Genomic DNA, 15334 nt, shown 5'->3' on the forward strand with positions numbered 1-15334 from the left:
CATCTCCCTCTTGGCGCAGCCCTACCTCTCTCCCACCTCATCTCTCGTAGTGCTTGGCGAAGCCCTGCTGGAGTACCGCGCTCCTCCACCACCACCACGCCGTCGTGCTGCTGCTGGACGGAGTCTTCCCCAACCTCTCCCTCTCTACTTGCTGGATCAAGGCATGGGAGACGTCACCGGGCTGCACGTGTGTTGAACGCGGAGGCGTCGTGGTTCGGCGCTTAGATCGGAATCAACCGCGATCTGAATCGCTACGAGTACGATTCCTTCATCCGCGTTCTTGCAATGCTTCCACTTAGCGATCTACAAGGGTATGTAGATGCACTCCCCTTCCCTTCGTTGCTAGATTACTCCATAGATTGATCTTGGTGATGCGTAGAAAATTTTAAATTTCTTCTACGATCCCTAACAGTGGCATCATGAGCTAGGTCTATGCGTAGTTTCTATGCACGAGTAGAACACAAGTTGTTGTGGGCGTCGATTTTGTCAATTTACTTGTCGTTACTAGTCTTATCTTGATTCGGCGGCATCGTGGGATGAAGCGGCCCAGACCGACCTTACACGTACTCTTACGTGAGACAGGTTCCACCGACTGACATGCACTAGTTGCATAAGGTGGCTAGCGGGTGTCTGTCTCTCCCACTTTAGTCGGATCGGATTCGATGAAAAGGGTCCTTATGAAGGGTAAATAGAAATTGGCATATCACGTTGTGGTTTTGGCGTAGGTAAGAAACGTTCTTGGTAAGAAACCTATAGCAGCCACGTAAAAAATTTGCAACAACAATTAGAGGACGTCTAACTTGTTTTTGCAGCATATGTCGTGTGATGTGACATGGCCAAAAGGATGTGATGAATGATATGTGTGATGTATGAGATTGATCATGTTCTTGTAATAGGAATCACGACTTGCATGTCGATGAGTATGACAACCGGCAGGAGCCATAGGAGTTGTCTTAATTTATTTATGACCTGCGTGTCAACATAAACGTCATGTAATTACTTTACTTTATTGCTAAACCGTTAGCCATAGTAGTAGAAGTAATAGATGACGAGACAACATCATGAAGACACGATGATGGAGATCATGGTGTCATGCCGGTGACAATGATGATCATGGCGCCCCGAAGATGGAGATCAAAAGGAGCAAAATGATATTGGCCATATCATGTCACTATTTGATTGCATGTGATGTTTATCATGTTTTACATCTTATTTGCTTAGAACGACGGTAGCTTAAATAAGATGATCCCTCACAATAATTTCAAGAAAGTGTTACCCCTAACTGTGCACCGTTGCGAAGGTTCGTTGTTTCAAAGCACCACGTGATGATCGAGTGTGATAGATTCTAACGTTCGAATGCAACGGGTGTAAGCCAGATTTACACACGCAATACACTTAGGTTGACTTGACGAGCCTAGCATGTACAGACATGGCCTCGGAACATGGAAGACCGAAAGGTCGAACATGAGTCGTATAGAAGATACGATCAACATGAAGATGTTCACCGATGATGACTAGTACGTCTCACGTGATGATCGGACACGGCCTAGTTGACTCGGATCATGTATCACTTAGGTGACTAGAGGGATGTCTATCTGAGTGGGAGTTCATTATATAATTTGATTATATGAACTTATTTATCATGAACAATAGTATAAGTTGTCTTTACAAAAAGGGTTGTAGATCAATAGCTCGCGTTGTAGCTCCCTGTTTCAATACGTTCCTAGAGAAAGATTAAGTTGAAAAATATTGTAAGCAATGATGCGGACTAGGTCCGTAGTCCGAGGAGTGTCCTCACTGCTACACAGAAGGCTTACGTCTTTGATGCACCGCTCGATGTGCAAACCCCTACAACGTCGTCTGTGGATGTTGTGAACACCTGACAGACACGTCCTGATGACTACTTGATAGTTTAGTACACCCTACTTTACGGCTTAGAATCGGAATTCCAATGACGTTTTGAACGCCATAAGACATATGAGATGTTCCAAGAGCTGAAATTGGGATTTCAGGCTCATGCCCGTGTTGAGAGGTATGAGACCTCTGACAAGTTCTTTTGCCAACAAGATGGAGGAGAATAGCTCAGCTAGTGAGCATGTGCTCAGAATGTCTGGATGCTACAATCACTTAAATCAAGTGGGAGTTAAACTTCCAGATAAATAGTGATTGATTGAGTTCTCTAGTCACTATCACTAAGCTACTAGATCTTCGTGATGAACTATGACATGCAAGGGATGGAGATGATCCCGGAGCTGTTCGCGGTGCTTAAGACCGCAACAAGTAGAAATCAAGATGGAGCATCATGTGCTGATGGTTTAACAAGACCACTGTTTTCAAGAAGGGCAAGGGCTAGAAGGGAAACTTCATGAATGGCAAACCAGTTGCCGCTCCAGTGAAGGAACCCAAGGTTGAACCCAAACCCGAGACTAAGTGCTTCTATTGTAAGGGGAACGGTCACTGGTAGCGGAACTACCCCAAATGCATGGTAGATAAGAAGGCTGGCAACTTCAACAAAGTATATACGTGTTATTAATGTGTACCTTACTAGTACTCCTGGTAGCACCTGGGTATTGGATACCGGTTCAGTTGCTATTATTGGTGACTTGAAGCAAAAGCTACGGACTAAATGGAGACTGGCTAAGGGCGAGGTGACGATGTGTGTTGGAAGTGTTTCCAAAGTTGATAAGATCACCATCGCACGCTCCATCTGCCTTCGGGATTAATATTGAACCTAGATAAATGTTATCAGGTGTCGACGTTAAGCATGAATATGATTAGATCATGTTCATTGCAATACGGTTATTCATTTAAGTTAGAGAATAATGGTTATTCTGTTTACATGAATAATACCTTTCATGGTCATGCACCCTATGTGAATGGTTCATTGAATCTCGGTCGTGGTAATACACATGTTCACGCCAAAAGATGTAGAGTTAATGATGATAGTACCACTTTCTTGTGGCACTGCCACTTAGGTCATATTGGCGTAAGATGCATGAAGAAACTCCATGCTGATGGATGTTTGGAGTCACTTGATTTTGAATCGCTTGACCCATGCGAGCCATGCCTCATGGGCAGGATGACTAAGACCCCATCTTCAGGTACAATGAAACGGGTCATACATGTTGATGCGTGTGATCCAATGAGAATTGAAGCGTGCGGTGGATATCACTATTTTCTCATCTTCATTGACGATTTGAGTAGATATAGGTATATTTACTTAATGAAGCACAAGTCTGCAACATTTGAAAAGTTCAAGCGATTTCAGAGTGAAGTTAAGAACCATCATAACAAGAAGATCAAATTCCTACGATCTGATCGATGAGAATTTCTGAGTTATGAGTTTGGCAATCACTTAAGACATTGTGGAATTGTTTCACAATTGAAGCCACCTAGAACACCATAGGGTAATGGTGTGTCCGGACGTCGTAATCGAACCCTATGAGATATGGTGCGATCTATGATGTCTCTTACCGATCTACCATTTTCATTTTGAGGTTATGCGTTAGAGACAGCTGCATTCACTTTAGATAGGACACCATCTAAGTCCGTTGAGACGACGTCGTATGAACATTGGTTTGGCAAGAAACCAAAGTTGTCGTTTCTTAATGTTTGGGCTGCGATGCTTAAGGCTTCAGCCAGAGAAGCTCGAACCCAAAGCGGACAAACACATCCTCATAGGATACCCAAAGGTGACAGTTGGGTATACCTTCTATCTCAGATCCGAGGGCAAATTGTTTGTCGCTAAGAACGGGTCCTTTCTCGAGAAGGAGTTTCTCTCAAAAGAATTGAGTGGGAGGAAGATAGAACTTGATGAGGTTGTTGAACCTCTACTTCAACCAGAAAGTGGTGCAACACAGAAAGATGTTTCTGTGGCGCCTATGTCGGTTGAAGAGGAAGTTAATGATAGTGATCATGAAGCTTCGGATCAAGTTGCTATCGAACCTCGTAGGTCGACAAGGATATGTACTACTCCTGAGTGGTATGGTGATCCTGTCTTAGATATTATGTTGTTAGACAACAATGAACCTACGAGCTATGGAGAAGCGATGGTGGTCCCGTATTTCGACAAATGGTTAGAAGCCATGAAATCCGAGATAGGATCCATGTATCAGAACAAAGTATGGACTTTGGTGGACTTGCCCGATGATCGGCAAGCCATTGCGAATAAATGGATCTTTAAGAAGAAGACGAACGCGGACGGTAATGTCACCGTCTATGAAGCTCGACTTGTGGCAAAGAGTTTTTCACAAGTTCAAGGAGTTGACTACGATGAGATTTTCTCACCCGTAGCGATGCTTAAGTCCGTCGGAATCATGTTAGCATTAGCTGTATTTTTCGATTATGAAATCTGATAGATGGATGTCAAAACAAGTTTTCTTACCAGTTTTCATAAGAAAGAGTTGTATGTGATACAATCAAAGTTTTTGTCGATCCTAAGGATGCTAAAAGGTATGCTGACTCCAGCGATCCTTCTATGGACCAGAGCAAGCATCTCGGAGTTGGAATATATGCTTTGATGGAGTGATCAAAGCTTTTAGGTTTATACAATATTTGCTAGAAACTCTTATTTACAAGAAAGTGAGTGGGAGCACTACAACATTTCTAATAAGTATATGTGGATGACATATTGTTGATCCGAAATGATGTAGAATTTCTGGAAAGCATAAACGGTTGTTTGAAGAGTGATTTTCAAAGAAAGACCTGGATAAAGCTGCTTACATATTGGGCTCAAGATCTATAGAGATAGATCAAGGCGCCTGATGATACTTTCAAAGAACGCACACCTTGACATGATTTTGAAGGAGTTCAAAATAGATCAGTCAAAGAAGGGATTCTTGCCTGAGTTGTAAGGTGTGAAGTTGAGTAAGACTCAAAGCTTGACCACGGCAGAAGAAAGAGGAAGGACGAAGGTCGTCCCCTATGCTTTTATCATAGGCTCTATACGGTATGCCATGCTGAGTACCACACCTGATGTGTGCCTTGCCACATGTCTGGCAAGAGGGTGCAAAGGTGATCTAGGAGTGGATCACCAGATAGCGGTCAAAATTATCCTTAGAGGAATAAGGAAATGTTTCTCGGTTATGGAGGTGATAAAGAGTTCGACGTAAAGAGTTACGTCGATGCAAGCTTAACACCTATCCGGATAGCTCTGAGTAGAGATACCGGATACGTATAATGGAGCAACAATTTGGAATAGCTCCAAGTGGAACGTGGTAGCAGCATCTACGATATGACATAAAGTTTTGCGAAATACATAGGGATCTGAATATTACAGACCCGTTGACTACAACCTCTCTCACAAGCATAACATGATCAAACCCAGAACTCATTGAGTGTTAATAACATAGTGATGTGAACTAGATTATTGACTCTAGTAAACTCTTTGGATGTTGGTCACATGGCGATGTGACCTGTGAGTGTTAATCACATGGCGATGTGAACTAGACTATTGACTCTAGTGCAAGTGGGAGACTGTTGGAAATATGCCCTAGAGGCAATAATAAATTGGTTATTATTATATTTCCTTGTTCATGATAATCGTTTATTATCCATGCTAGAATTTTATTGATAGGAAACTCAGATACATGTGTGGATACATAGACAACACCATGTCCCTAGTAAGCCTCTAGTTGACTAGCTCGTTGATCAATAGATGGTTACGATTTCCTGACCATGGACATTGGATGTCGTTGATAACGGGATCACATCATTAGGAGAATGATGTGATGGACAAGACCCAATCCTAAGCATAGCACAAGATCGTATAGTTCGTTTGCTAAAGCTTTTCTAATGTCAAGTATCATTTCCTTAGACCATGAGATTGTGCGACTCCCGGATACCGTAGGAATGCTTTGGGTGTACCAAACGTCACAACGGAACTGGGTGGCAATAAAGGTGCATTGTGGGTATCTCCGAAAGTGTCTGTTGGGTTGGCACGAATCGAGACTGGGATTTGTCACTCCGTGTAACGGAGAGGTATCTCTGGGCCCACTCGGTAGGACATCATCATAATGTGCACAATCTGACCAAGGAGTTGATCACGGGATGATGTGTTATGAAACGAGTAAAGAGACTTGCCGGTAACGAGATTGAACAAGGTATCGGGATACCGATGATCGAATCTCAGGCAAATACTATACCGGTAGACAAAGGGAATTGTTTACGGAATTGATTGAATCCTTGACATCATGGTTCATCCGATGAGATCATCGTGGAGCATGTGGGAGCCAACATGGGTATCCAGATCCCGCTGTTGGTTATTGACCGGAGAGTTGTCTCGGCCATGTCTGCATGACTCCCGAGCCCGTAGGGTCTACACACTTAAGGTTCGATGATGCTAGGGTTATAGGGAAAGTATGTACGCGGTTACCGAATGTTGTTCGGAGTCCCGGATGAGATCCCGGACGTCACAAGGAGTTCCGAAATGGTCCGGAGGTAAATATTTATATATGGGAAGTCCCGTTTTGGTCACCGGAAAAGTTTCAGGTGCTATCAGTAACGTACCGGGACCACTGGGAGGGTCCCGGGGGTCCACCAGGTGGGGCCACCAGCCCCAGAAGGCTACGTGGGCCAAGTGTGGGAGGGGACCAGCTCCAGGTGGGCTGGTGCGCCCCCCCCCACCAAGGCCCAAGGCGCAGGGAGACTGGGAGGGGGCAAACCCTAGGTCCAGATGGGCCTTAAGGCCCACCCTAGGTGCGCCCCCCTCTCTCCCCCCTTGGCCGCCACCCTAGATGGGTTTTGGGGCTGCCGCCACCCCTAGGGAGGGAACCCTAGATGGGGGCGCAGCCCCTCCCCTTCCCCTATATATACTTGAGGTATTGGGGGCTGCAAGACACACGAGATCATCTCCCTCTTGGCGCAGCCCTACCTCTCCCCCTCCTCGTCTCTCATAGTGCTTGGCGAAGCCCTGCTGGAGTACCACGCTCCTCCACCACCACCACGCCGTCGTGCTGCTGCTGGACGGAGTCTTCCCCAACCTCTCCCTCTCTCCTTGCTGGATCAAGGCGTGGGAGACGTCACCGGACTGCACGTGTGTTGAACGCGGAGGCGCCGTGGTTCGGCGCTTAGATCGGAATCAACCGCGATCTGAATCGCTACGAGTACAACTCCTTCATCCGCGTTCTTGCAACGCTTCCGCTTAGCGATCTACAAGGGTATGTAGATGCACTCCCCTTCCCTTCGTTGCTAGATTACTCCATAGATTGATCTTGGTGATGCGTAGAAAATTTTAAATTTCTTTCCTAATCCCCAACAGTGGCATCATGAGCTAGGTCTATGCATAGTTTCTATGCGCGAGTAGAACACAAGTTGTTGTGGGCGTCGATTTTGTCAATTTACTTGCCGTTACTAGTCTTATCTTGATTAGGCGGCATCGTGGGATGAAGCGGCCCAGACCGATCTTTTAAATTTCTGCTATGATCCCCAACAAAACATTGCAATCATGCTCATCATTCAAATATTTAGTGCCAAACATTTTAATGCATTCTTCTTCTAACACTTTGGCACAATTTTCCTTTCCATCATACCCATGAAAGATATTTAAAAGATGAAGCGTATGAGGCAAACTCAATTCCATATTTTTTTGTAGTTTTCTTTTGTAAACTAAACTAGTGCTAAACAAGAAACAAAAAGTTTCGATTGCAAGATCTAAAGATATACCTTCAAGCGCTAACCTCCCCGGCAACGGCGCCAGAAAAGAGCTTGATGTCTACTACACAACCTTCTTCTTGTAGACGTTGTTGGGCCTCCAAGTGCAGAGGTTTGTAGGACAGTAGCAAATTTCCCTCAAGTGGATGACCTAAGATTTATCAATCCGTAGGAAGCGTAGGATGAAGATGGTCTCTCTCAAGCAACCCTGCAACTAAATAACAAAGAGTCTCTTGCGTCCCCAACACACCCAATACAATGGTAAATTGTATAGGTGCACTAGTTCGGCGAAGAGATGGTGATACAAGTGGTATATGGATGGTAGATAAGGGTTTTTGTAATCTTAAAATATAAAAACAGCAAGGTAACTAATGATAAAAGTGGGCGTAAACGGTATTGCAATGCGTTGAAACAAGGCCTAGGGTTCATACTTTCACTAGCGCAAGTCCTCTCAACAATAATAACATAATTGGATCACATAACTATCCCTCAACATGCAACAAAGAGCCACTCCAAAGTCACTAATAGCGGAGAACAAACGAAGAGATTATGGCAGGATACAGAATCACCTCAAAGTTATTCTTTCCAATCAATCCGTTGGGCTATTCCTATAAGTGTCACAAACAGCCCTAGAGTTCGTACTAGAATAACACCTTAAGACACAAATCAACCAAAACCCTAATGTCACCTAGATACTCCAATGTCACCTCAAGTATCCGCGAGTATGATTATACGATATGCATCACACAATCTCAGATTCATCTATTCAACCAACACATAGAACCTCAAAGAGTGCCCCAAAGTTTCTACTGGAGAATTACGACGAAAACGTGTGCCAACCCCTATGCATAGGTTCATGGGCGGAACCCGCAAGTTGATTACCAAAACATACATCAAGTGAATCACGTGATATCCCATTGTCACCACAGATACGCACGGCAAGACATACATCAAGTGTTCTCAAATATTTAAAGACTCAATCCGATAAGATAACTTCGAAGGGGAAACTCAATCCATTACAAGAGAGTAGAGGGAGTGAAGAAATATAAGATCCAACTATAATAGCAAAGCTCGCGATACATCAAGATCGTACCAAATTAAGAACACGAGAGAGAGAGAGAGAGATCAAACACATAGCTACTGGTACATACCCTCAGCCCCGAGGAGAACTACTTCATCCTCGTCATGGAGAGCACCGGTATGATGAAGATGGCCACCGGAGAGGGATTCCCCCTCCGGCAGGGTGCCGGAATATTGCCAAGTAATTATGTGTACAGTTTCATCTTTTACAAAAATCATTTAGTAGCTCAAAATAATGCAAAATAGAAGCAAAGGAAAACAGTAAAGTAAATAAAAAAAGGAAAACCTATCACTATGCCTCTGGGCCTTAAGGTAATAGTTTTGGCCCAACCCACCCCCAATCCTCTCCTACCAGCTACAGGAGCAGCTAGGGCAGCTGTGGCGCCATCTCCATGGCCGGCGCCGCATGCGTCGAGCATCCCCGGCTCCCCTGCCCTATATATCTGCGCCGAGCCCTCCCCGCTCGCCCTAATGCCGCCCGCTTCTCCCCCTCCCCCCTGCGACGTTGCTCTCCTCCCCGCCCGCGTCCGACCTCAACCAAACGCCATCGTCGCCGTCGGCTCGTTGTTGCCAAGACCACTGGCCAACCCTCACCGTCGTGAGACACCTAGGGGGACTGCCATCGTCGTCCACATCGGCCCCGCCCTTCAGCTCGAGCCTGGGAGCTCTTTGTCGTCGACATCGATGTCGTCTTCAACCTTCGGCCACCGCGACGCCATCGACGAATTCATCGCCATCACTGCGTCCCCGGCCTCCCCGACCTCGCCATTGAGCTCGCAGTGAGCTCCTCTCCCAATTCCCCTACTTTTCCCCTTCGTTTTGTCTCCATCTGCGTCGTCCCACGAGGACCAGTCGCCATGGCCGGAGTTGGCCCATCCGTGTGCCTAGTCGGGCCATCGTGCGTGCCCGCCCGTCTACGCTTGGCCTCGCCCCCGTGCGTGCTCCCGCGCGCCCCCTGGTCGCCCTGCCCATGTGTGCGTGAGCTCAGGCCGCGCACAACGCGCGCCCACGGCTGCTGTCCCCGCTCGCTGCTGCCCGCATGCGTGTGCTGCTCGCTATCGGCTGCTGCTTTTTGCTGAAGCCGCCCTCTACTGCCACTGCTAGTTGTTGTTCCAGCCGATGCTAGTTGCTGCTAGTGTCCAAGCCCGTGTGGTGTGCGTGTGTATGCACAGCCACCGCCGGCCGGCCGTGCTTTTTATCTTAGGGGCTAATTACTAATTAGTTTAACTACTAGCCAATGATAGTGGCCCCCACTATTAGCTAATCTAATTTAATTAAAGTCTAGTTAACCATAGATAATGACACGCAGGACCCACAGAAATTATTCACTGGTTGACCAATCAACGGGTCAACGTTGACTGCTGACTGGGCAGTCAATAGGGCCCATTGTCAGCTTCTATGATGCTTTGCTGTGTACACTTTGTGTGTGCACGTAGCAATTTAATCTTTATTTCTGAATTATTATTAATTTTAGAATTTTAATAAAACTTTGAAATTGAATAGAAATTAAACTGTAACTCGGATGAAAATGTTTTCTACATGAAAGTTGCTCAGAAAAATCCAATGAATACGAAGACACAGTCCGTTTTCCTGTCATATGCCTTTAACTATCTGATCATTGAACATTCCCCCTCCGGTCATGTGTCTGACACAGGTCCGGAACTGGGAAAACATTCCCGGTTGAATTCCCCCTTCACCTGTATCGTGTAGCCATACGTTAGGTTAAACTCGGCACGTCATATTGCTATGTTATGGTTTGTGATGCTATGTTTGCTTTATGTTTATTGTTTCTTCCCCCTCTTCTCTCCGGTAGACCCCGGGACCGATGCTGCCCCTGTGATCGACTACGTCTCCGACGACACTTCTTCCTTTTCAGCAGAGCTTCCAGGCAAGCCCCCCCCCCTTTGATCATCCTGATATCGCCCATTCCGTTCTCTCATGCTTGCATTAGATTTTGCTACTGTAATTAATAGCTCCTATTCTGATGCATAGTCTGCTTTTGTAACCTGCTTATTGTTACCTACATGTTTATCCTAAACTGCTTAGTATAGGTTGGTTAGTGATTCATCAGTGACCCCCACCTTGTCCTTGTTGCCCCTGGTTCATCATCGACGTCTCGATCAACGTGATCGACGACCAGAGCCCGACACCTCACATCACATCACGCCCCTTTTGTTGCTCGGCTCTGCAGAGTTACCGTCGAGTGCCGAGGGTGGAACCTCATACATCTCTCCTGATGAGATCTCTGTAGTGTAACTATTCGGTCGTGGTCATCGAGGGTGATTCCGCCTTAACCACTTCCGATACGGCTCTGTCGTGCAACCCCTCAAGTGTGAACTTCGAGGGTGGATCCCCTTACGTTCACCTTGATGATTACATCGAGTGGAATTCACCGGGGGTGATTCCACCGGTTTTCCCCTTGATGCTTGGACACACGGATACTTGGATGTTACAACTGTTATTTCGAAAGACGGGTCGACCCTGAGGGGTACCCGCGAGTGATGTGGAGACGGGTTGACCTGGAGGGTGCCCGTGAGATAATTATGAGGCGTGACCGGGCATTCCTAGCCCTTGCTGCAAGTCCTCGAGACGGGGCAACGGGGTAACATCTTTCGTGAGTCTCTGCTTGTTACCGTGCGTTCCTAATCCACTACGATTTGGATATTTGATCTGAGGGGCCTCTGGCCTGATAGCACTAACCATCACGTGGGCATAGTATGGGCGTTCTGCATCGTATACATCAGCCGAAGCTTAATAGATGCCAGCGACCGAGCGGGGCGCGCGCCAGGTTGGACTGCGTAAGCTCCTGCCTTGTTTAAGGAGGTAGCTAGGTCTGCTCACCGGCCGCGTACGCAACGTGCAGGAGTTCCCGGGGAGATGGCCCATGACCCCTGGGGACATAGGCTTAGTCTGGCGTGCTGACCTCTCTATTAAGCCTAGGTCGGGTTGCAGCGTATTGTTTGGCCGAGGTCGGGCATGACCCAGGAAAGTGTGTCCGGCCGGAGTTAATCGAGCGTAGTGGCTAAGTTGGCGCACCCCTGCAGGGAAGAAAACATCTATCGATAGCCTGTCCTATGGTAACGGACACCTGGAGTTGTATCTCGATCGATACAACTAGAACTGGATACTTGAAATGAGACATGGATGCGAGAAATGGGTAGTATGGCTCTGGGATTGCTTTCTCGCAGGGAGTCGAGAAAGGATCTCTGGCCGAGGTTGTTAACACTACTACTACTTTACTTTATGCTACTCTTATCTATTCTGATGCTGCAAGATGCTTGGAGCTGCTTCAAGATGCTAGTCATCGATAGGCTAGGCTTTCCCCCTTCTCTTCTGGCATTTTGCACTTCAGTCCACAGATACTACCCTTTTCATTGACACCGATGCATATGTAGTGTAGATCCTTGCTTGCGAGTACTTTGGATGAGTACTCACGGTTGCTTTGCTCCCTCTTTTCCCCCTTTTCCTTTCTTTCCGGATGTCGCAACCAGATGGTGGAGCTCAGGAGCCATACGACACCACCGATGATTACTACTACATCGAGGGTGCCTACTACTACGTGGAGGCCTCCGACGACCAGGAGTAGTTAGGAGGCTCCCAGGTAGGAGGCCTTGCCTTTTCGATCGTTGTTGCTTTTGTGCTAGCCTTCTTAAGGCAAACTTGTCTAACTTATGTCTGCACTCAGATATTGTTGCTTCCGCTGACTCGTTTGTACTCGAGCTTATGTATTCAAGCCCTCGAGGCCCCTGGCTTGTAATATTAAGCTTGTATTATTTTAATTTGTGTCTAGAGTTGTGTTGTGATATCTTCCCGTGAGTCCCTGATGTTGATCGTACACATTTGCGTGTATGATTAGTGTATGATTGAATCGGGGGCGTCACACGGAGGCCCAGCCCAAATTGCTATTTTTTTGCCTATTTCAGTGTTTCGCAGAAAAAGAATATCAAACGGAGTCCAAACGGAATGAAACCTTTGGGAGCGTGATTTTTGGAACAAACATGATCCAGAGGACTTGGAGTGGACGTCAAGCAATCAACGAGGAGGCCACGAGGCAGGGGGCGCCCTCCACCCTCGTGGGCCCCTCGTTGCTCCATCGACCTACTTGTTCCTCCTATATATATATATTCATATACCCCACAAACATCCAGGAGCACCATGAAACCCTATTTCCACCACCGCAACCTTCTGTACCCAGGAGATCCCATCTTGGGGCCTTTTCCGGAGCTCCGCCGGAGGGGGCATTGATCACGGAGGGCCTCTACATCAACTCCATGGCCCCTCCGATGATGTGTGAGTAGTTTACCTCAGACCTTCGGGTCCATAGCTAGTAGCTAGATGGCTTCTTCTCTCTCTTTAGATCTCAATACAAAGTTCTCCTCGATTCTCTTGGAGATCTATTCGATGTAATCTTCTTTTGCGGTGTATTTGTTGAGATCCGATGAATTGTGGGTTTATGATCAAGTTTATCTAAGAACAATATTTGAATCTCCTCTGAATTATTTTATGTATGATTGGTTATCTTGCAAGTCTCTTCGAATTATCAGTTTGGTTTGGCCTACTAGATTGATCTTTCTTGCAATGGGAGAAGTGCTTAGCTTTGGGTTCAATCTTGCGGTGCTCGATCCCGGTGACAGAAAGGGAAACGACACGTATTGTATTGTTGCCATCGAGGATAAAAAGATGGGGTTTATATCATATTGCATGAGTTTATCCCTCTACAACATGTCATCTTGCTTAAGGCGTTACTCTGTTCTTATGAACTTAATACTCTAGATGCATGCTGGACAATGGTCGATGTGTGGAGTAATAGTAGTAGATGCAGGCAGGAGTCGGTCTACTTGTCATGGACGTGATGCCTATATACATGATCATACCTAGATATTCTCATAATTATTCTCGCTTTTCTATCAATTGCTAGATAGTAATTTGTTCACCCATCGTAATACTTATGTTATCTTGAGACAAGCCACTAGTGAAACCTATGGCCCCCGGATCTATTTTCCATCATACAAGTTTCTAATCTATTTTATTTTGCAATCTTTACTTTCAATCTATATCATAAAAATACCAAAAATATTTATCTTATTATCATTATCGCTATCAGATCTCACTCTAGCAAGTGGCTGTGAAGGGATTGACAACCCCTTTATCACGTTGGTTGCAATGTTCTTATTTGTTTGTGTAGGTATGAGGTGACTCGCGCGTGGTCTCCTACTGGATTGATACCTTGGTTCTCAAAAACTAAGGGAAATACTTACGTTGCTTTGCTGCATCAACCTTTCCTCTTCAAGAGAAAACCAACGCAGTGCTCAAGAGGTAGCAGTGATGGCCACTGGGATGTTGTCATGTGATGCTGATCCATAAGATTAACATCCTTTTTTGCTACACACACTCAAACAAACAAATGTGCGTGGATGCGCGTGCGCACACACACACACACACACACACACTTTCATCTCCTCGCAAAAAATACATACTTGATCATCGATGATGCATGCTATAGAGCCCTTCCTTTTTCGCGGTTGCATGATAGGAATCTGGTTTATAGGAAATAATTAGGACTCCACTACATATCTGACGTCAGATATTTGACCATGGCAAAAACAAACATTTTTCATGGAAAATTATGTTCTCCAAGGATGGCGAGTTTAGTTGGCGAGCATTGAAAATCCGCCTCATTTCATTCTATTTGTCAGAAAAATATCGTGCTTGCAAACTAAATTTTCTATCATCATAAATTGCCATGAAAAACATCACATTTGTCATGTCTAAAAACCTGAAGTCATATTTTTCGTGTTTTCGAATAATTATAGTTTCACCACCCCCAAACATTTAACTTCCTTGCTGTCATACATTTTCAATGTTTCAAACTTTCAGTATCACTGCAAGATCATGGGACTACAGAGTATTGAAAAAACCAAAGTTTGATGAACAAGACAAATTTCATGCAAGACCACCATTAATTATATTCCAAGTAACAATTCCTTTGATTAATTTTCACTAATACATTCAACAAAAACTTGGCAAGGCATGCGCTGCACTATCAGCCTATTTCCACAAGGCAGCGATAGGAATTTTCATAAAAATATCTAACCACAAGCGATGGAAGTTAAATTTTGCATTAAAAACATATGACATTTTATCCACCCACAAAAATTAAAAATAGAAGTAAACAAGTTTCATCCCTTGTGAAACTATGTGATGTTATATAATGTCCGCACACTTAGCGGTCCTCGTCCTTGAATGCGACATGTAAGGTCACAAACTAAAGGTACATCGACTGGTCTATTACGTGTCCAAAGTTCTTACCCCATGTAAAACGAGGTACTACCAGAAGATAGCCTATGATTTCTTCATGGCTTCTCGAAAAATAAGGCACTACATTCCAGAGTGCTCCATCACCGTAGCCTCGGAAGTACCATTAAATGGCATTATCAACAACCGTGATGCCACCAGCCGAATCACAAAATGATCTGATATGTCCCCGATGTATCTATAATTTTTGTTATTATTTCATGCTATTATATTATCAATCTTGTATGCTTTTATGAAAATTTATATCATTTTAGGGAACTAACCTATTGACCCAGTGCCTAGTGCCAGT

Source organism: Triticum urartu, chromosome 2, assembly GCF_003073215.2.
Source record: "Triticum urartu cultivar G1812 chromosome 2, Tu2.1, whole genome shotgun sequence".
Taxonomy (NCBI): Eukaryota; Viridiplantae; Streptophyta; class Magnoliopsida; order Poales; family Poaceae; genus Triticum; species Triticum urartu.